The 17,337-nt window shown below is 42.2% G+C and overlaps 2 non-coding genes and 1 pseudogene across 2 annotated transcripts; all 3 read left to right on the plus strand.

The window, feature by feature from the left end:
- Nucleotides 1-418: 418 nt before the first annotated feature.
- LOC122942743 lies at nt 419-614 on the plus strand. Its single transcript, XR_006390682.1, has one exon. It is a non-coding gene; the product is annotated as a U2 spliceosomal RNA (small nuclear RNA).
- Nucleotides 615-6,657: 6,043 nt separating this feature from the next.
- Nucleotides 6,658-6,838, plus strand: LOC122942729 (annotated as a pseudogene).
- Nucleotides 6,839-12,895: 6,057 nt separating this feature from the next.
- LOC122942721 lies at nt 12,896-13,087 on the plus strand. Its single transcript, XR_006390666.1, has one exon. It is a non-coding gene; the product is annotated as a U2 spliceosomal RNA (small nuclear RNA).
- Nucleotides 13,088-17,337: the final 4,250 nt, after the last annotated feature.

A 17,337-nucleotide genomic window follows, 5' to 3' on the forward strand; every position in this document is an offset into this window, starting at 1 on the left:
GTGTGCAGAAAGTATGGTGTAGGTTGGGTGCCTTGTGTGAGGAGTTGACTGGTTTGAAAAGGTTAAGTTGTGATATTGTATTGTTTGGTTTGTGTAGGCTTGGTCGTGAGAAGGATAGAGTGTTGTGGTTATTTTTGACATGCGTGAAGGAAGTATTGTGGGATACGAGGAACTTATATGTATACAAAAAGGAGATTTTTGAAGTGGATGATTGTGTAAGGTTGGTTATGAGTAATTTGTATTTTTTTTATAGGTTGGATTTAGAAAATGGGTTGGATGCAGAAGGGTCTTGGAAAATTTTGAAATGGAGATTCTTGGTTTAAATGTTAAATTTAATAAATTTGTACCATGATGATGAGTTTGAAATGATTTGGTAAAATGGTAGTTCCTTGGTTTAAGGAATATTTCCCGCTGGTGAATCATTTCAACCTGAATGGTTTAAAAAAAAAAAAAAAAAAAAATCTGTTCCTATCAGTTTAATATCTGATACGTCCCCTATCTGGGGACCATATATTAAATGGATTTTTCGAACAGGGAGATGGAAAAAGAGCTTGCTCTGTCCACTCCACGCATTGACCTGGTATTGCAGTACCTCCAGGACCGGTGCACCCCTTCTATTCCAGTATGAAAAAACTGAATGAAATTGAGTGATGGAGTTCAAGGATCCTTCCAGCAAGCAAGTGGAAAGTTGCTGTGCCCTGACTCTGGAGTCAGTCCTGCACTTCAGCTTCTCCTTCCTCTGTGAGGGTTTTGCAGTGCTGCTTTCTGCATCCCTGCTGCTGCATCTAGCCTGTCAATCTGTTAATTGCATCACCTGTGTGTGGGTTTGTTCCAGCACCAAGCAACCCAGCCAGTCACCTCTCCTCACAGTCCAAATCCAATTAAGATTGATGGCTTAATTGTTGTGTTAATTGGCTTATCACCTGAATGAAGTGTTTGGATATCACCTGAATGCAGTTTTTGGACCTCCACTCACTCCACGCACCTTGGTTTTGATTTGGGCCTGTTGTGCACACCTGGGCAGTCTGCTGAGTTGTTCCTTAGAATTGACCCTTTTGTAGCAAGTTTGCTTGATGTAACCAATTTTGCTTCCCTAGTGCTTTATTAAATAAGTAAAGCTTGTTTGCCTGTGTCTCCCTCTGGTGGATCTTTTAAACTGGGTGACTTGTAGGCTAAAATGTAGTCCAGCACTTCCTATGTATCAGCAACAGCTGGGCCTACCTTGTCTGGCCAATGGACGGAACACTGCACGTGTCACAAGAGGCTTGTCAGGTCAGAGGTCAAGTAAGGTCAGGTCAGTGGATGACATCACAAGGGCCCTGATGGAACACTCAACAATGGGGCCATGACATCACAATCAACAGTGCCCTTATTTTTTATTTATTTATTTTTTATTTTTCCTCTCACTACTTCTCCATTCACTCCTTATCATTTTTTCTGCTTGGCGCTTTTGGCACCAGGAATTGCGTGCGACGAAAAGGCGTGACCAGAAGTTGTGGGCGGAGCTATGCAGATACGAAAAACACAAAGTAGAGCATGCTGCTGATTCCAGCGCGTAGGACGCACGTTTTCCCTGGTTTGTGAGAGAGAGAAGCCTCCCGGACTGTGTTTGGGGCTGAGGCCTGTAGACTGTTGCCTTGAGAAGTGCTCTGCGTTTGCGAACAGCGGCCCCGTTGTCGAGGCCGAGCGGGTTATCGCTTCTCGGCCTTTTGGCAAGATCGTGTGTCTTGTCAGGGGTGGTTTGCGAGGGTACCCGACTCCTCGGCCTGGAAGGGGGGCACTGGTTCATAGCCAGTGTCTTACCTCCCTGCTGCTATAGGGGAAGCGGATTAGTCCCGAGTTTACCTGTGATAGCGATCATGAGGATCAAGTACGCCGAGACCGGGGAACCCTGGGTCAAGTATGGCTTTGCCATTGCTATTGACGAGGACAAGAGGAGCATCTTCACGACGCAGTACCTGGTGCATGAAGTTCTGTTTAAGACTTTGGCTTTACGGAGAGAGGACATTTTATGCCTTCAAGATCCTAGAGGAGGTAAGCAAGTTTTGGTCCTGAATTCTTCCGCTGCCTGCAATAATTTCTACTTGCTTCTAAAAGCTAATGAGAAAAATCCAACCTTGGATGGATTAACCTTCATTGTTTTATATAATGAGGATGATGTGCACCTAGTTGTGCTAATGTACAACCCGCATGTAAGAAGGGAATACATAGAAATGTTCTTGCGTAAATACTGCTCGTACGTAAAATTCTCTCACCAAATTAAAAACTCAGAAGGTTTGTGGACAGGCAAATACAAATTTTATGTGCGTTTTGCCGAGGATGTGGATGGGTCGGGTGGTATGCGCTACCCTCCCCAAAGGTTTGCCATCGGGAGAGATGCAGGTCTCCTCTTTTTTACGGGTGCCCTGAAGTATTGTCGGCGATGCAGACAGTATGGCCATACCCAGGAGGGATGTACTGATCTTCCCTTCTGTGTAACAAGTGTGGCAAGTCAAGACACCTGGCTGCTTCATGCACAAACTTACCGGTGTGTAATGTTTGTTGTGGAGAAAGTCATGTTTTTCGTAAATTCCCTTCAAAGTCCGGGGTCCATACATATGCGGATGTCCTTAGGAGGGATCCTGTGGGACCCACCAGGGCGGGGGGCAGTGAACCCCGTGCCTGAAGTGGAAGAGCCTGAAGTAGAAGAGCCTGAAGTAGAAGAGCCTGAAGTAGAAGAGCCTGAAACAGAGGTACCTGCAGAGGAGGAAGGCGGGATTGAGCTTTCTTCAGCAGATGACATCCTTCCGGAAATATCCGAGATTATGGCTGGTCTATCGGGAGTGGTTGAAGGTGAGGGGGAAGTTTCCCTCGCTTGATCTCCTGGAACCCCGGTTATCTGGACTGGAGCTGCAACAGAAACTGAAGAAGGAGAAGGTCAGGGTGACTTTTCTTCATCCCATCTAAAAGTGGCGGAACTCCGAAATGACAGAGATTGACTCCTCCAGTAGGCGGAGAAGACGCAAGCCCAATCAGAACAGGTGTGTATGCAACATCCCAAATCCATCATGCTCATTTTTTAGACCCGATAGGTGTAGGGATCTTCACGTCAAGCTACCACCCACAAGGAAATATAGGATGAGAAAGATCTGGGACCGCTGTTATTATGTTTTACAAAAGATCAATGTATGGAAGCCAAAACTTCACTTAATGCGCTATCCTTAAATGTATTAAGGGTATTAAGCTCTAAGGCGAGACGGATAGCAGTTTTTGATTTCCTTAAAAAACAAGGGGCAGATATTATTGCCCTCCAAGAGTGTGGTATCAGTGACCACTCATGCGAAAATGACTGGACAAATGGTGCGTCAGTTTGGACTGGTTCTTTAACTAATAAGAATGATGGTGTAGGGATCCTACTTAATAATCCAAAGCTTAGTTTTGATAGCTACACGGTGGTGGATATAGGTAGATGTATAATTGCTGTGGTGAAGTATGGTGTATGGAAGATGAGAATTGTGAATGTTTATGGGTCAGTGCGAAAGGATGAACGACTTGACTTGTTTGAGAAACTAAAAGTGTACTTGACTGGAAGAATGCCAACAATTATGCTGGGTGACTTCAATTGCGAGATTGTGGGGGAGAAGAAAGACATCACTGGGAACAAATTGAATCAAATTTTGACAGATTTTTCTTTTTTCTGATGCTGCTGTGTGCTTGGCAAAACCTCCTTTAACAACGTACAATTCAGACAGAGGCAATATCAGTTCTAGGATAGATTACCTTTTCTTCAACAATGGAATAGAATGTAAAGAGTTCACACTCAAGATGGTCCCTTTCTCTGATCATAGGGCTCTATTTTGCCGTTTGGAATGTGTGATGAGGAAGTTACATGGAAATGGTGTATGGAAACTTAATCTAAATCTGTTAGAGGATGAAAGTGTTATGACTGCCTTTCACTTGGAATATGAGATGTGGAGGAAAAGAAAAGATGAGTATAGGGATGTGTTAGAGTGGTGGGATTGGGTTAAATCTAAAATGAAAATGTTCTTTCGTAAAAAGGGATATAAAAATGCAAAAAAATTGAGGAATGAATATAAAGATTTGTGTGCAAGGTATGACTGGTTAGTAAAACTTAAGGTATTAGGTGTAGATGTGAATGACATATTGGATGAGGTTAAAAAAATGCTGTTACTGAGAGGAAGGGGAAAGAAATTATTTATAGATCTAGAGTTGAACATTTAGATAAAAATGAAAAATGCACTAGTTTTTTCTTTAAGAAAGTGTGTGGTAAGAAAACGGATATGGAAGAAGTGATGAACAAAAAAGGGGAATGTCTAAAAGGGCAAGAGGTGATGTCTGCAGTTGAAAACTTTTACCAAGATCTGTTTTCGGTTAAATGGATTGACAAGACTCTTATGGGTGATGTGTTGAAGAATATGGAGATGCGTCTTAATGATGAAGAGTGTGGTGTTTTGTGTGAGGAGATCACTGTGGATGAAGTTAAAAAAGCGGTTGTGGATGCCAAGAAAAATAAAATGCCTGGTTTGGATGGTTTTCCGATTGAGTTATACGTAAAAGCTTGGGACTGGATTGGTGAGGATGTGGTTGAAATTTGTAAGTACATATGGAAGCATGGTAAGTTGAGTAAAAGTATGGAGGAAAGTGTGGTTGTGTTAATTTACAAAAAAGGTGATAGGAAAAAATTGGAAAATTGGAGACCAATTTCACTCTTAAATGTTGACTACAAAATTTTCAGTAAGATATTGGCTAATAGGATGAAGAAAGTGATTGGAAGTGTGGTGCATGAAGATCAAGTATGTGCTGTTCCTGGAAGATGTATGTCGGATAATTTACTTTTGTTACGTGATGTGCTTGGAGATTGTGTAAGTAGGAAGCAGAGATGTATGCTCTTAATGATTGACTTTGAGAAAGCATTTGACAGGGTTGCGCATGAGTTTTTGTTTATTGTTTTGGAACGAATGGGTTTCCCTAATAATTTTTTGAACTGCATAAAAGGTTTGTATAGGAATGCAAAGAGTAGATTTTTGGTGAATGGATGGCTGAGTGAGGTGATTTGGATTAAATCAGGAGTAAGACAGGGGTGCCTAATGTCACCAATGTTGTTCATTTGTGTGATTGAAGTTTTGTTATGTTTAATGAGGAAGGACAAGGTTATGCGTGGAATGTTGATCCCTGGTAGTATGGGTAAATCGGTGAATGTTTTGAGTTATATGGACTATGTTGTGATTTTGAATGAAAATATGTCTGCAATTAGGAGAGGAAGATTGTGTTTAGACTTATTTTGTGGAGTTTCAGGTTTCAAGGTAAATTGGAAGAAATGTACCTTTAAGTGTTTTGGAGATAAAAGTATCAAACTTGAGTCTGTAAGGAATGAGGAAGGTGCTGTTAAAATTTTAGGAATCTGGTTTAATGATGATTTGAAGGGGTATGAAAGTTGGAATGAGTGCGGAAAGAAAATAGAAAACAAATAGAATTGTTGAGATTGCGTAATCTCACTCTGGGAGGTAAAGTGTTAAAGTGTAAAGTGTTAATTATTAAGGCAGTGATACTTCCAAATATTCTGTTAGTTTTTCAGTTTATCCGGTAAATGTGAAAAAAAAATAGAAAAAATTATTTTAACTTTTTTATGGGAGACACACGAATGGAAAGATTGAAGAGAGAGCATGTGTATAAGCTAGTTGAGAATGGTGGTCTGGAGCTTGTTAATCTTTATCTTTTTTTAGGGGTAAGTTACATTAAGTTAGCAGTGGTTTTGGTAGACAGGAAAAGGAAAAGTTCTTGTATGGTGCGATATATGGCAGGTTGGATGTTTTATGGTCTAAGATGGTATGTGCGTGATGCTAGAGTACCCGTTGCGTTCAGGTGTCCGGTATGGTATGTTATGATAGAGAAGTTTATTAAGGAGAATGACTTGTTATCATTTAGTATGAATGATTTTAAAAAATAGGATGTTGGTGATGAAGAAAATTAGGCAGAAGGAGATAGTGTGTGATATTTTAAGTTTGAGGTTGAATGAAGCTGAAAGTGTGTGGAAGAAATTTGCTAAAAGGGTGTAACAAATCGTCAGAAAGACATTGCGTGGATGTGTTTTCACAATATCTTACCGATGCGTGAGGTACAGAAAAAAAGAGATTTAGTTAGATCGGATGTATGCCCACGAGAAGGGTGTGGTGAGTGTGAATCTATTATGCATTTGATGTGGGAATGTGACTATGCACAAGAGGTATGGGAGAAACTTGGAGTTTTGACAAAGGAATTGACTGGGGTTGCAAAAATTAATTTAAGGTGTGCTTTGTTCGGAATGGGAGCATGTGGGAAATTGAAAACAAGAATGTTGTGGTTTATTATGTTATGTGTAATGGAAAGTTTGTGGGATGTCCGTAATTTGATTGTTTTCAAAAGGGAAGAGGTATCGGTTTGTGAATGTGTGAAGATTGTGTTGTCAAGGCTTTATGTGATCTATCTATGGGATTGTCAGAAAAAGGGTATGGATGCAGAAGGTGTTTGGAAGCACTCAAAATGGCGTTTTCTGGTGAAAATCTAATTTAGTACTTTTCTCGAAATAAAATATAACTGCGATGATTAGTTTGGTAACAGCAGGAAGAGTATGAAGCCAGTTTTCGATCTTGCATACTGTATTGCTGATATTTAACCCTGAGCGGTTTTAAAAAATAAAAATAAAAAATCTGTTCTTATCAGTTTAATATCTGATACGTCCCCTATCTGGGGACCATATAGTAAATGGATTTTTCGAACAGGGAGATGGAAAAAGAGCTTGCACTGTCCACTCCACGCATTGACCTGGTATTGCAGTACCTCCAGGACCGGTGCACCCCTTCTATTCCAGTATGAAAAAACTGAATGAAATTGAGTGATGGAGTTCAAGGATCCTTCCAGCAAGCAAGTGGAAAGTTGCTGTGCCCTGCCTCTGGAGTCGGTCCTGAACTTCAGCTTCTCCTTCCTCTGTGAGGGTTTTGCAGTGCTGCTTTCTGCATTCCTGCTGCTGCATCTAGCCTGTCAATCTGTTAATTGCATCACCTGTGTGTGGTGGGTTTGTTCCAGCACCAAGCAACCCAGCCAGCCATCAGTCACCTCTCCTCACAGTCCAAATCCAATTAAGATTGATGGCTTAATTGTTGTGTTCATTGGCTTATCACCTGAATGAAGTGTTTGGATATCCCCTGAATGCAGTTTTTGGACCTCCACTCACTCCACGCACCTTGGTTTTGATTTGGGCCTGTTGTGCACACCTGGGCAGTCTGCTGAGTTGTTCCTTAGAATTGACCCTTTTGTAGCAAGTTGCTTGATGTAACCAATTTTGCTTCCCTAGTGCTTTATTAAATAAGTAAAGCTTGTTTGCCTGTGTCTCCCTCTTGTGGATCTTTTAAACTGGGTGACTTGTAGGCTAAAATGTAGTCCAGCACTTCCTATGTATCAGCAACAGCTGGCCTACCTTGTCTGGCCAATGGACGGAACACTGCACGTGTCACAAGAGGCTTGTCAGGTCAGAGGTCAAGTAAGGTCAGGTCACTGGATGACATCACAAGGGCCCTGATGGAACACTCAACAATGGGGCAGTGACATCACAATCAACAATGCATACAGCCTTTCTTTTTTTTTTTTTTTCTTCACACTACTACTCTCCATTCACTCCTCATGCGTGTTTCTGCTTGGCGTTCTTTGGCACCAGGAATTGCGTGCGATGAAAAGGCGTGACCAGAAGTTGTGGGCGGAGCTATGCAGATACGAAAAACACGAAGTAGAGCATGCTGCTGATTCCAGCGCGTAGGACGCACGTTTTCCCTGGTTTGTGAGAGAGAGAAGCCTCCCGGACTGTGTTTGGGGCTGAGGCCTGTAGACTGTTGCCTTGAGAAGTGCTCTGCGTTTGCGAACAGCGGCCCCGTTGTCGAGGCCGAGCGGGTTATCGCTTCTCGGCCTTTTGGCAAAGATCATGGTCTTGCCAGAAGGTCTTCCGACCATGCTCTTGGCCCTGCAGCTTATCTAAAGCTGCTCGCTGCTATTGGGAGAAGGGAGGACACCAGGAAAGGCGATCAGAAGACTGGAGATGGGCGTACGTATCGACTACGCTAGGACTGTAGATTTCCGGGTCCTGAATGCTTTTGCGATTTCTGTGGAGGAAGGAAAGAAGGACAAGTTCACGGATGAATTCCTTGTAAAAGAGGTACTCTTTAAAACTTTAAATGTCAAGATGCTTGATGTCTTATGCTTACAAGATAGAATTGGTGGACGCCGTGTGTTGGTTTTAACTTCCATTGGCGCTTGCCATAACCTATACATGTACTTGGAAACTAATAAAAATAACCCAGACCTGGATGGGTTGACCTTTACCATATTGCACAATAGAGATGTGCACCAAGTTGTCTTCATGTACAACCCATATGTGGACACCGATGACATTTTCCTGGTTTTGACCAAGTATTGTGAAAAAGTTACTTACTCGCATAAGATCATGGGCAGCCACGGGTTATGGACAGGAAAGCATAAATTTTTTGTGAGATTCCGACCTGATCATTTAAGCCCGGGTGGAATGAGCCATCCTCCGCAAAGTTTTGCGATTGGTAAAGACAGAGGCTTGATCTTCTTTCAGGACGCTCCAGCTTACTGCCGTAAGTGTAAAGCGTATGGACATATACAAGAGTACTGTGATCGAAGTGCTGTTGTTTGCTCAAAGTGCCGTAAAGAAGGGCATATTACGAAGGATTGCAAAAATCCCATCATCTGTAACCTTTGTGAAAAAGAAGGTCACGCATTCAAGGATTGCCCTTCCCGGGACCCCAGACCAAAGAATACCTATGCAGATGCTGTCAGGGCAAGAGCTAAAGGGCCTTCACAGGAGGCAGAACAGGTACCGCAGACGTCAGAGCAATCTTCCCAAATGCCAGTTCAGTCGCAGACCAACACGAGGCCGGCTGAGAATATTCAGCAGTCCACTCATTCTATTGCCTTGGAAGAAATCAGAGAAAACGTGGAGATGGATATCTTTCAAGCGGAAGAGTTTCCCCAAATCTTCGGAGCAGATTCAGATCTCCGTGGGGAAGGGGAGGCGCTCTCTCCCTTAGGTAGTTCCCCGAAGTTTGGGTGGGACGAAATGGAGGAATCACATGATGAGGAGAGAAGAGAGCAAGGAGACATGGCGTCTACTAGTGCCTTTATATCACCTACCCTGAGACCGGCAGAGGAAATCTTGGATGCCGTTGTAAAAAAACCCTGCTTACTACCTCCACAGTGCACCGAACAGGAGCAAAGTCCGATTGGACAGGATGTATATCCTACCTCGTGTATTCCCGAAAATGCTGCCTATTTGAATGATGCAAGGGCCAGAGACTTCGCCTCTGGAGGCCAACCTCCAGGCGGGATAGGATGATAAAAATTGTGGGATACAGACAACTATACCCGAAATAACATCTTATAATGGGTAAAACTGAACTCAATGTTATATCTCTGAACGTGAGGTTATTGAAAACTAAAGCCAGACGAACTGCTATCTTCGACTGGATTAAGAACCAAAAGGCAGATATTGCTTGTCTACAAGAATGTGGCATTGCTGAACCGGTGCCTGCTAGTGAGTGGACTTATGGGGGCCCAGTATGGTCTGGCTCCTGTGTAAATAGAAACAACGGTGTTGGGATTATATTATGTAATAAAGACTGTTCTTTTGAGAATTATACGGTGGTGGAGGCGGGAAGGTGTGTTATTGCCATGATTAACTATAAAGGGTGGAGGGTGAGGGTAGTCAATGTTTACTGTCCTACGGAGAAAAAGGAGCGATTAGAATTGTTAGAGAAGTTGAATATTTTGTTGTTAGGCAGGATGCCGACAATTTGGTTAGGGGATTTTAATTGTACGGTTTAAGGGGAGAAGATAGACATAACAGGGAATAAGTTGTGTAAAATAGTTGCAGATCTTTCTTTAGTTGATGCAGCCTTGACGCTAGGAAAGCCACCACCTGCCACCTATAAGGCAGACAGGGGGGGGGGGGGGGGGGGCATTACGTCCAGGATTGATTTTGTTTTTTTGTCCAAGTGTTTAAATTGTAAAAAAAAATGCTACAGTTTGATGTTATATTCACTGATCATATGTGTTTGTCTGTTTGTGTGGAAGGTGATGAAGAGACTAGGTATGGTAGGGGTGTATGGAAAATAAATATGGTTCTGTTGGAGGATGAGATCGTGATGAGAGGTTTTAAGTGTCAGTATGAAAGGTGGAAGCTGAGAAAGAATGATTTTGTGAATGTGTTACTTTGGTGGGAATGGATAAAGTCAAGAATTAAGCTCTTTTTTAAGAAATGGGCCTATAAAAGAGCAAGAAGGTTGAGAAATGAATACAAGGAACTAAATTGGAGGATTGAGTGGTTGAGGAAATTGAGTGGTATGGGAGTGGAGGTGAAAGATCTGTTAGAGGATGCAAGAAGGAAGAAGAATTTGTTTATGGAAAGGAAGAGCAAAGAGATTATTTTTAGGATGAAAGTTGATATGATTGAAAAGAATGAAAAATGTTCTAGATTTTTCTTTAAAAAAGTATGTGATAAACGGAAGGATATGGGGGAACTGATTAAGAACAGTGGTGAGTGTGTTAGTGGTAAAAGTGTGATTGGTGTAGTGGAAGAGTTCTATGAGAAGTTGTATGAGGAAAAATGGATTGATGAAGGTCTAATGTGGGAGTTATTAAATGGTTTGGATCAGAAACTTAGTGTGGATAGTCAAGTCTTGTTGTGTAAGGATATCTCGATAGAGGAAGTAAGAAAGATTGTTTGGAGCTGCAAAAAAAATAAGACGCCGGGTAAGGATGGATTGCCGATTGAGTTGTATATGAGAATGTGGGAGTGGATTGGGAAAGATTTTGTGGAGGTTTGTAAGTATATGTGGGAGAATGGAGAAATAGGTAAGTCTATGAAGGAGGGTGTGGTGGCTTTAATTTTTAAAAAAGGTGATAGAAATAAGGTAGAGAACTGGAGACCTATCACGTTATTAAATGCAGACTACAAAATTTATACTAAGTTGTTGGCGACTCGGATGCGGGATATGGTTGGTGAGGTTGTGAATGAGAGTCAAGTGTGTGCTGTGCCCGGTAGGAGTATGAGTGGGAATTTAATTTTGTCGAGAGATGTGATTGGTAACTGTATGTATAGAAAACAGAAATGCATGTTATTTTCAATTGATTTTGAAAAAGCGTATGAAAGAGTGGCTCACCGATTTATGTTTGTTGTGCTAGAGTGGATGGGGTTCCCAAAGAGTTTTGTGGATAGTGTGAAGAGTTTATATAAGAATGTGTTGAGTGAATTTTTGATCAATGGTTGGTTGAGTAGAAAAGTGAATGTGCAGAGTGGTGTGAGGCAGGGCTGTCCTATGTCGCCTGTACTTTTTATTGTTGTGATTGAGTTGTTAATGTGTTTGGTAAGAAAGGATAAGGTGATGAAAGGTATGTTGATTCCAGGAAGTATGGGTAAAACTGTTAAGGTACTAGGATATATGGATGACGTTGTGATTGTTAGTGATAATTTGGCTACTATGAGGAGAGGGAGGTTATGGCTGGATATGTTTTGTGGGGTGTCTGCTTTTAGAGTGAATTGGAGTAAATGTAGTTTTAAATGTTTTGGTGATAGGAGTATCTGTTTGGAGAATGTGAAGAATGAGAGTGGGGATGTGAAGGTGTTGGGTATCCGATTTAATGATGATTTGAAAGGGAAGGAGAGTTGGGAGGAGTGCGGAAGAAAGAAAAAAAGATACATTTTTGGAGAATGAGAGACCTTTCGCTGTCAGGGAAAGTGTTAATTATCAAGGCAGTCATTTTGCCAATAGTTCTTTTTGTGGCTGGAGTTTATCCCGCGTGTTCAAAGAAAGTTAAGAGGGCGGAGAAATTGGTTTTTTCTTTCCTTTGGGGAAGTTGTATGGAAAGACTGAAAAGAGAGCATGTGTATAAAAGATGTATGAACGGGGGCTTGGATTTCCCAAACTTTGAAATTTTTCTTGGTTTAAATTATATAAAAAAATTTGTGTGTCTGGTGGAAAAACAAAACAATTGTGCTTATATGATGAAGTATATGGCTGGATGGATGATGTATGGTCTGAGGTGGTGTAAAAGGGATGCTAGAGTGCCTGTGTCGTTCAAATGTCCGGTGTGGTATGAGGTGATTGAGAGTTTTATCAGAAAATATGATTTATTGGCTGTAGGAATGAATGAGTTTAAGGATAAGAGGAAAGTGATGGCGAAAGTTAGATAAAGTGAGAATGCATGTGATATTGTGGGGCTGAGTTCAGATGTTGCAGTAAGTGTGTGGAAGAAATTGTCGACTGCTGGTATATAAAACAGACAAAAAGACATTGTGTGGATGGGGTTTCAAAACATCTTGCCAGTACGTGAGTTTCAGAAAAGAAGAGATCTAGTGAGAACAGAAACTTGCCCAAGGGAAGGTTGTGGGGAGGATGAATCTGCAAGACATTTGTTTTGGGAGTGTGGGTATGCAAATGAGGTATGGAGAAGTGTGGGTGGTTTAGTGAAGGAATTGACGGGTGTGGCGAATTTGGATTGGAAAGTTGGGTTGTTTGGTATTGGTGCAAGTGGGAGGATAAATGAAAGAATTTTGTGGTTCATTATGGTTTGTATTATGGAATGTCTGTGGGATGTAAGAAATTTGTTAGTCTTTAAGAGAGAAATTGTGCCTGTGAATGAGTGTGTAAAATTATTTTTGTCTAGGCTCTATGTAATTTATGTGTGGGATAAACAGTACGGTGGTGGCTTGGATTCTGAGGGAATGTGGAAGTTCAAAAAGTGGAGATTTTTGATTAAGTATTAATTTAGACGATGTACGGGTCTTGTATTTGGTTTTGGTGTTGTTTTTCTGTATGGTGTTGAGTCCTGTATATGTAAACTTTGAATTTTTGTTCTAAAATAAAAAAATAAATTAAAAAAATTATCTGTTCTTATCAGTTTAATATCTGATACGTCCCCTATCTGGGGACCATATATTAAATGGATTTTCCGAACAGGGAGATGGAAAAAGAGCTTGCTCTCTCCACTCCACGCCTTGACCTGGTATTGCAGTACCCCCAGGACCGGTGCACCCTTTCGATTCCAGTATAAAAAAACAGAATGAAATTGAGTGATGGATTTCACGGATCCTTCCAGCAAGCGAGTGGAAAGTTGCTGTGCCCTGCTGCTGCCTCAGGAGTCTGCACTTTAGCTTCTCCTTCCTCTGTGAGGGCTGTGCTGTGCTGCTTTCTGCATCCCTGCAGCTGCATCTAGCCTGCTGCTGTCAATCTCTTAATTGCATCACCTGTGTGTGGGTGGGTTTGTTCCAGCACCAAGCAACCCAGCCAGCCATTCAGTCACCTCTCCTCACAGTCCAAATCCAATTAAGATTGATGGCTTAATTGTTGTGTTCATTGGCTTATCACCTGAATGAAGTGTTTGGATATCCCCTGAATGCAGTTTTTGGACCTCCACTCACTCCACGCACCTTGGTTTTGATTTGGGCCTGTTGTGCACACCTGGGCAGTCTGCTGAGTTGTTCCTTAGAATTGACCCTTTTGTAGCAAGTTTGCTTGATGTAACCAATTTTGCTTCCCTAGTGCTTTATTAAATAAGTAAAGCTTGTTTGCCTGTGTCTCCCTCTGGTGGATCTTTTAAACTGGGTGACTTGTAGGCTAAAATGTAGTCCAGCACTTCCTATGTATCAGCAACAGCTGGGCCTACCTTGTCTGGCCAATGGACGGAACACTGCACGTGTCACAAGAGGCTTGTCAGGTCAGAGGTCAAGTAAGGTCAGGTCAGTGGATGACATCACAAGGGCCCTGATGGAACACTCAACAATGGGGCCATGACATCACAATCAACAGTGCCCTTATTTTTTATTTATTTATTTTTTATTTTTCCTCTCACTACTTCTCCATTCACTCCTTATCATTTTTTCTGCTTGGCGCTTTTGGCACCAGGAATTGCGTGCCAAGAAAAGGCTTGACCAAAAGTGTTGGGCGGAGCTATGCAGATAGTAAAAACACGAAGAGGAGCATGCTGGTGATTCGAGAGCGTAGGACGCACGTTTTCCCTGGTTTGTCAGAGAAAGAAGCCTCCCGGACTTTGTCTGGGGCTGGGGCCCGTAGGCTGTTGCCTTGAGAAGTGCTCTGCAATGGCGATAAGCGGCCCCGGTGTCGAGGCCGAGCGGGTTATCGCTTCTCGGCCTTTTGGCTAAGATCAAGTGTAGCATCGAAAGGTGTCGGATTTGGTCTTGGTCGGCAAGGAGTTTTCGGGGTCCTCATTACGGGGGGCCCTGGGTGCTATTGAGTGCGATCCAGTGGTTGAGCTGTTTTTGGTGAACCTGCGCTATTTAAAATGTCTCGAGGTCTCGAGGACACTGTGCGGTTGGAGGTAGAAGATGGGTTCCGGATGAACATCGGTCTGGATAAAGTCGTTGGAGAGGTGTTGAAGAAGTTGGAGTACCTACATGTAAAGGATGTATTGGCTTTACAAGATTTCCCTAAACAGGGTATTTACGATTTAACGGTTTGTTCCGAGGGGTTGTGCCAAAGAATATATATGGATTTGCTGAAGATGAAAGAGGAGAAGAAGCCGGCGTTTCTGCAACATGTTAAAATTATTCCTTCCTTTCAAATGGTGAGACAAACGTTAGTGGTTCATATGTATAACCCTAAGGTTGGTGATATGACTGTGGTAGCCTTTTTAAGACGGTATTGTGACGAAGTGAGCTTTGACCAAAGATTAACAAACAAACATGGATACCTTAATTGGAAGAGGAGATTTTTTGTAAAATTTAAAAAGAATATGGTGGTTCCTGCTGTTTTTTCTATAGGGGGAGAGAGAGGCTTCTGTTTTTATCAGAGGCAACTCAAATACTGTAGACACTGCATGAATTATGGCCATTTACAAGAGGAATGTCCACAAAAAGGTGATGTGTGTAGGAATTGTGGGCAGACTGGGCATATGGTGAAAGACTGTACTGAAAAGCGTTATTGTGATGTGTGTGGAAGTGGGGATCATCTGGCGCGGAAATGTTTGTTGTTTGATAACAGGCAGTCACGTGCAGAAATTGTGGAGAAAAAAAGTAGGGTGCAGCGGTCAAGTGGTGGGACATATGCTGAGCGTGTGAAAAACAGTGCAAGTGTTATTGTCCCAAATGTTACTCATGAGAAGGAGAGTGGAAGTGGTGAAAATGAAAACAAAATGGAGACTGTGTTTGGTGACCACATGGAGGGAGAGGCGGTTTTGGAGGGAAATTCAAATGAGGAGGAGTGGCAGAGGGCTTCTGGGAAAAAAAAGAAGAAGAAGGTGAGATCTCAGGAGACTGTTGCTGCCCTTGAAAGGAATTTTGGTGGTGAAATTTCTAGCAGTGATGAATGTGATGAGGGAGAGGAGGAGGAATGTCCAGATCATGTTGTGGGAGAAGGTGAAGATATGGAATACCAGATGAGTGGATGTGATTCAGATGCTCCCATAACTCCTGGGCAAAAAGTAAGTAGTGATTATGAGGAATTGGAAATTGATTTAAATACTCCTGGTTCTGTTCCAAAAAGACCAAAGAAAGGAGAGGGTGGAGTTTGGTCTGGAAGCCAGGAGGATCCTGTGTGGTCTAATACTACTTTCAGGGATTCTGATGTAGGATCGCCTACAGTCAAAAGAAAAGTGGATAGCCAATAGTCATTAAAATAGTTATGGATTTTACAATTTTTAACATCTTAATAATGAGTTTGGTTTTAGCTACTTTGAATGTGAGAAGTATTGGATCCAGTAATAGGAGAGCTGCGGTTTTTGATTTTTTAAAAGGTGTTAAGGCTGCTATCTTGTGTATACAAGAATGCGCAATAAGGTCTGCCCCTCATGAGTCAGAGTGGGAGTGTGGCAAATCCTTTTGGTCACCTTGTACGGAGAATAAAAACGAAGGTGTTGGGATTTTAGTGAAGAATAATAATATTAATGTGTTGGAGTTTAAAGTTGTGTTACCAGGTAGATGTGTCTTTTTAAGTTTGGAGTTTTTAGGACAACGTTTTAAAGTTTTTAGCTTGTATGCCCCTGCTTTGAAACGTGAACGTATTTTATTCTTAGAAACCCTTAGGCCTCTTTCACACGGGCGTCAGTTTTTTTGCCCGGATAAGAGCCGGGTGCAAAACATTGTCATGCGTTGCACTCGCGTGAGAAAAATCGCGCATGTTTGGTACCCAAACCCGAACTTCTTCATAGAAGTTCGGGCTTGGGATTGATGTTCTGAAGATTGTATTATTTTCCCTTATAACATGGTTATAAGGGAAAATAATAGCATTCTGAATACAGAATGCATAGTAAAACAGCGCTAGAGGGGTTAAAAATAAAAATAAAAAATTTAACTCACCTTAGTCCACTTGCTCGCGAAGCCCGGCATCTCCTTGTGTCTCCTCTGCTGATGAACAGGACCTGGGGTGAGCTGCTCCATTAAATACAGGTTAAGGACCTTCGATGACGTCACTCCGGTCATCACATGGTACATCACATGATCTTTTACCATGGTGATTCACCATGGTAAAAGACCATGTGATGACCGGAGTGACGTCATCGAAGGTCCTTAACCTCTATTTAATGGAGCAGCTCACCCCAGGTCCTGTTCATCAGCAGAGGAGACAAAAGGAGATGCCGGGCTTCGCGAGCAAGTGGACTAAGGTGAGAAATTATTTATTTATTTTTTTAACCCCTCTAGCGCTGTTTTACTATGCATTCTGTATTCAGAATGCTATTATTTTCCTTTATAACCATGTTATAAGGGAAAATAATAATGATCGGGTCTCCATCCCGATCGTCTCCTAGCAACCGTGCGTGCAAATCGCACGGCATCCGTACTTGCTTGCGGATGCCATCCGATTTTTACACACCCCATTCACTTCTATGGGGCCTGCGTCACGTCAAAATCGGACGATATAGAGCATGCTGCTATTTCAACTGAACGCACAAGTGATGCGTTAAAAACATCGCTCATGTGCACAGCCCCATAGAAATGAATGGGTCAGGATTTAGTGCGGGTGCCATACGTTCGCCGCACGGAAAACTCGCCCGTGTGAAAGGGGCCTTAAGCTTTTTATGTCTGGTCGTGACCATATTATTCTTTTAGGAGATTTGAATTGTATTCGGAGTATACAAGATAGACACAGTAATTCAGATGTGAAAATTGATGCAACCTCTACCTTGCTTAATGAGATGATCCAAGATTTGCATTTTAAGGATGCTGGGCTGATGGTCAATGGGGATGACAAATTTACATATGTTGCTGATAGTGGTCGTTCCAGGTCCAGAATTGATTATGCGTTGGTGTCTGATGGAACGGAGGTGACCTGGTGT

This window comes from Bufo gargarizans, chromosome 6 (assembly GCF_014858855.1).
Source record: "Bufo gargarizans isolate SCDJY-AF-19 chromosome 6, ASM1485885v1, whole genome shotgun sequence".
Lineage (NCBI taxonomy): Eukaryota > Metazoa > Chordata > Amphibia > Anura > Bufonidae > Bufo > Bufo gargarizans.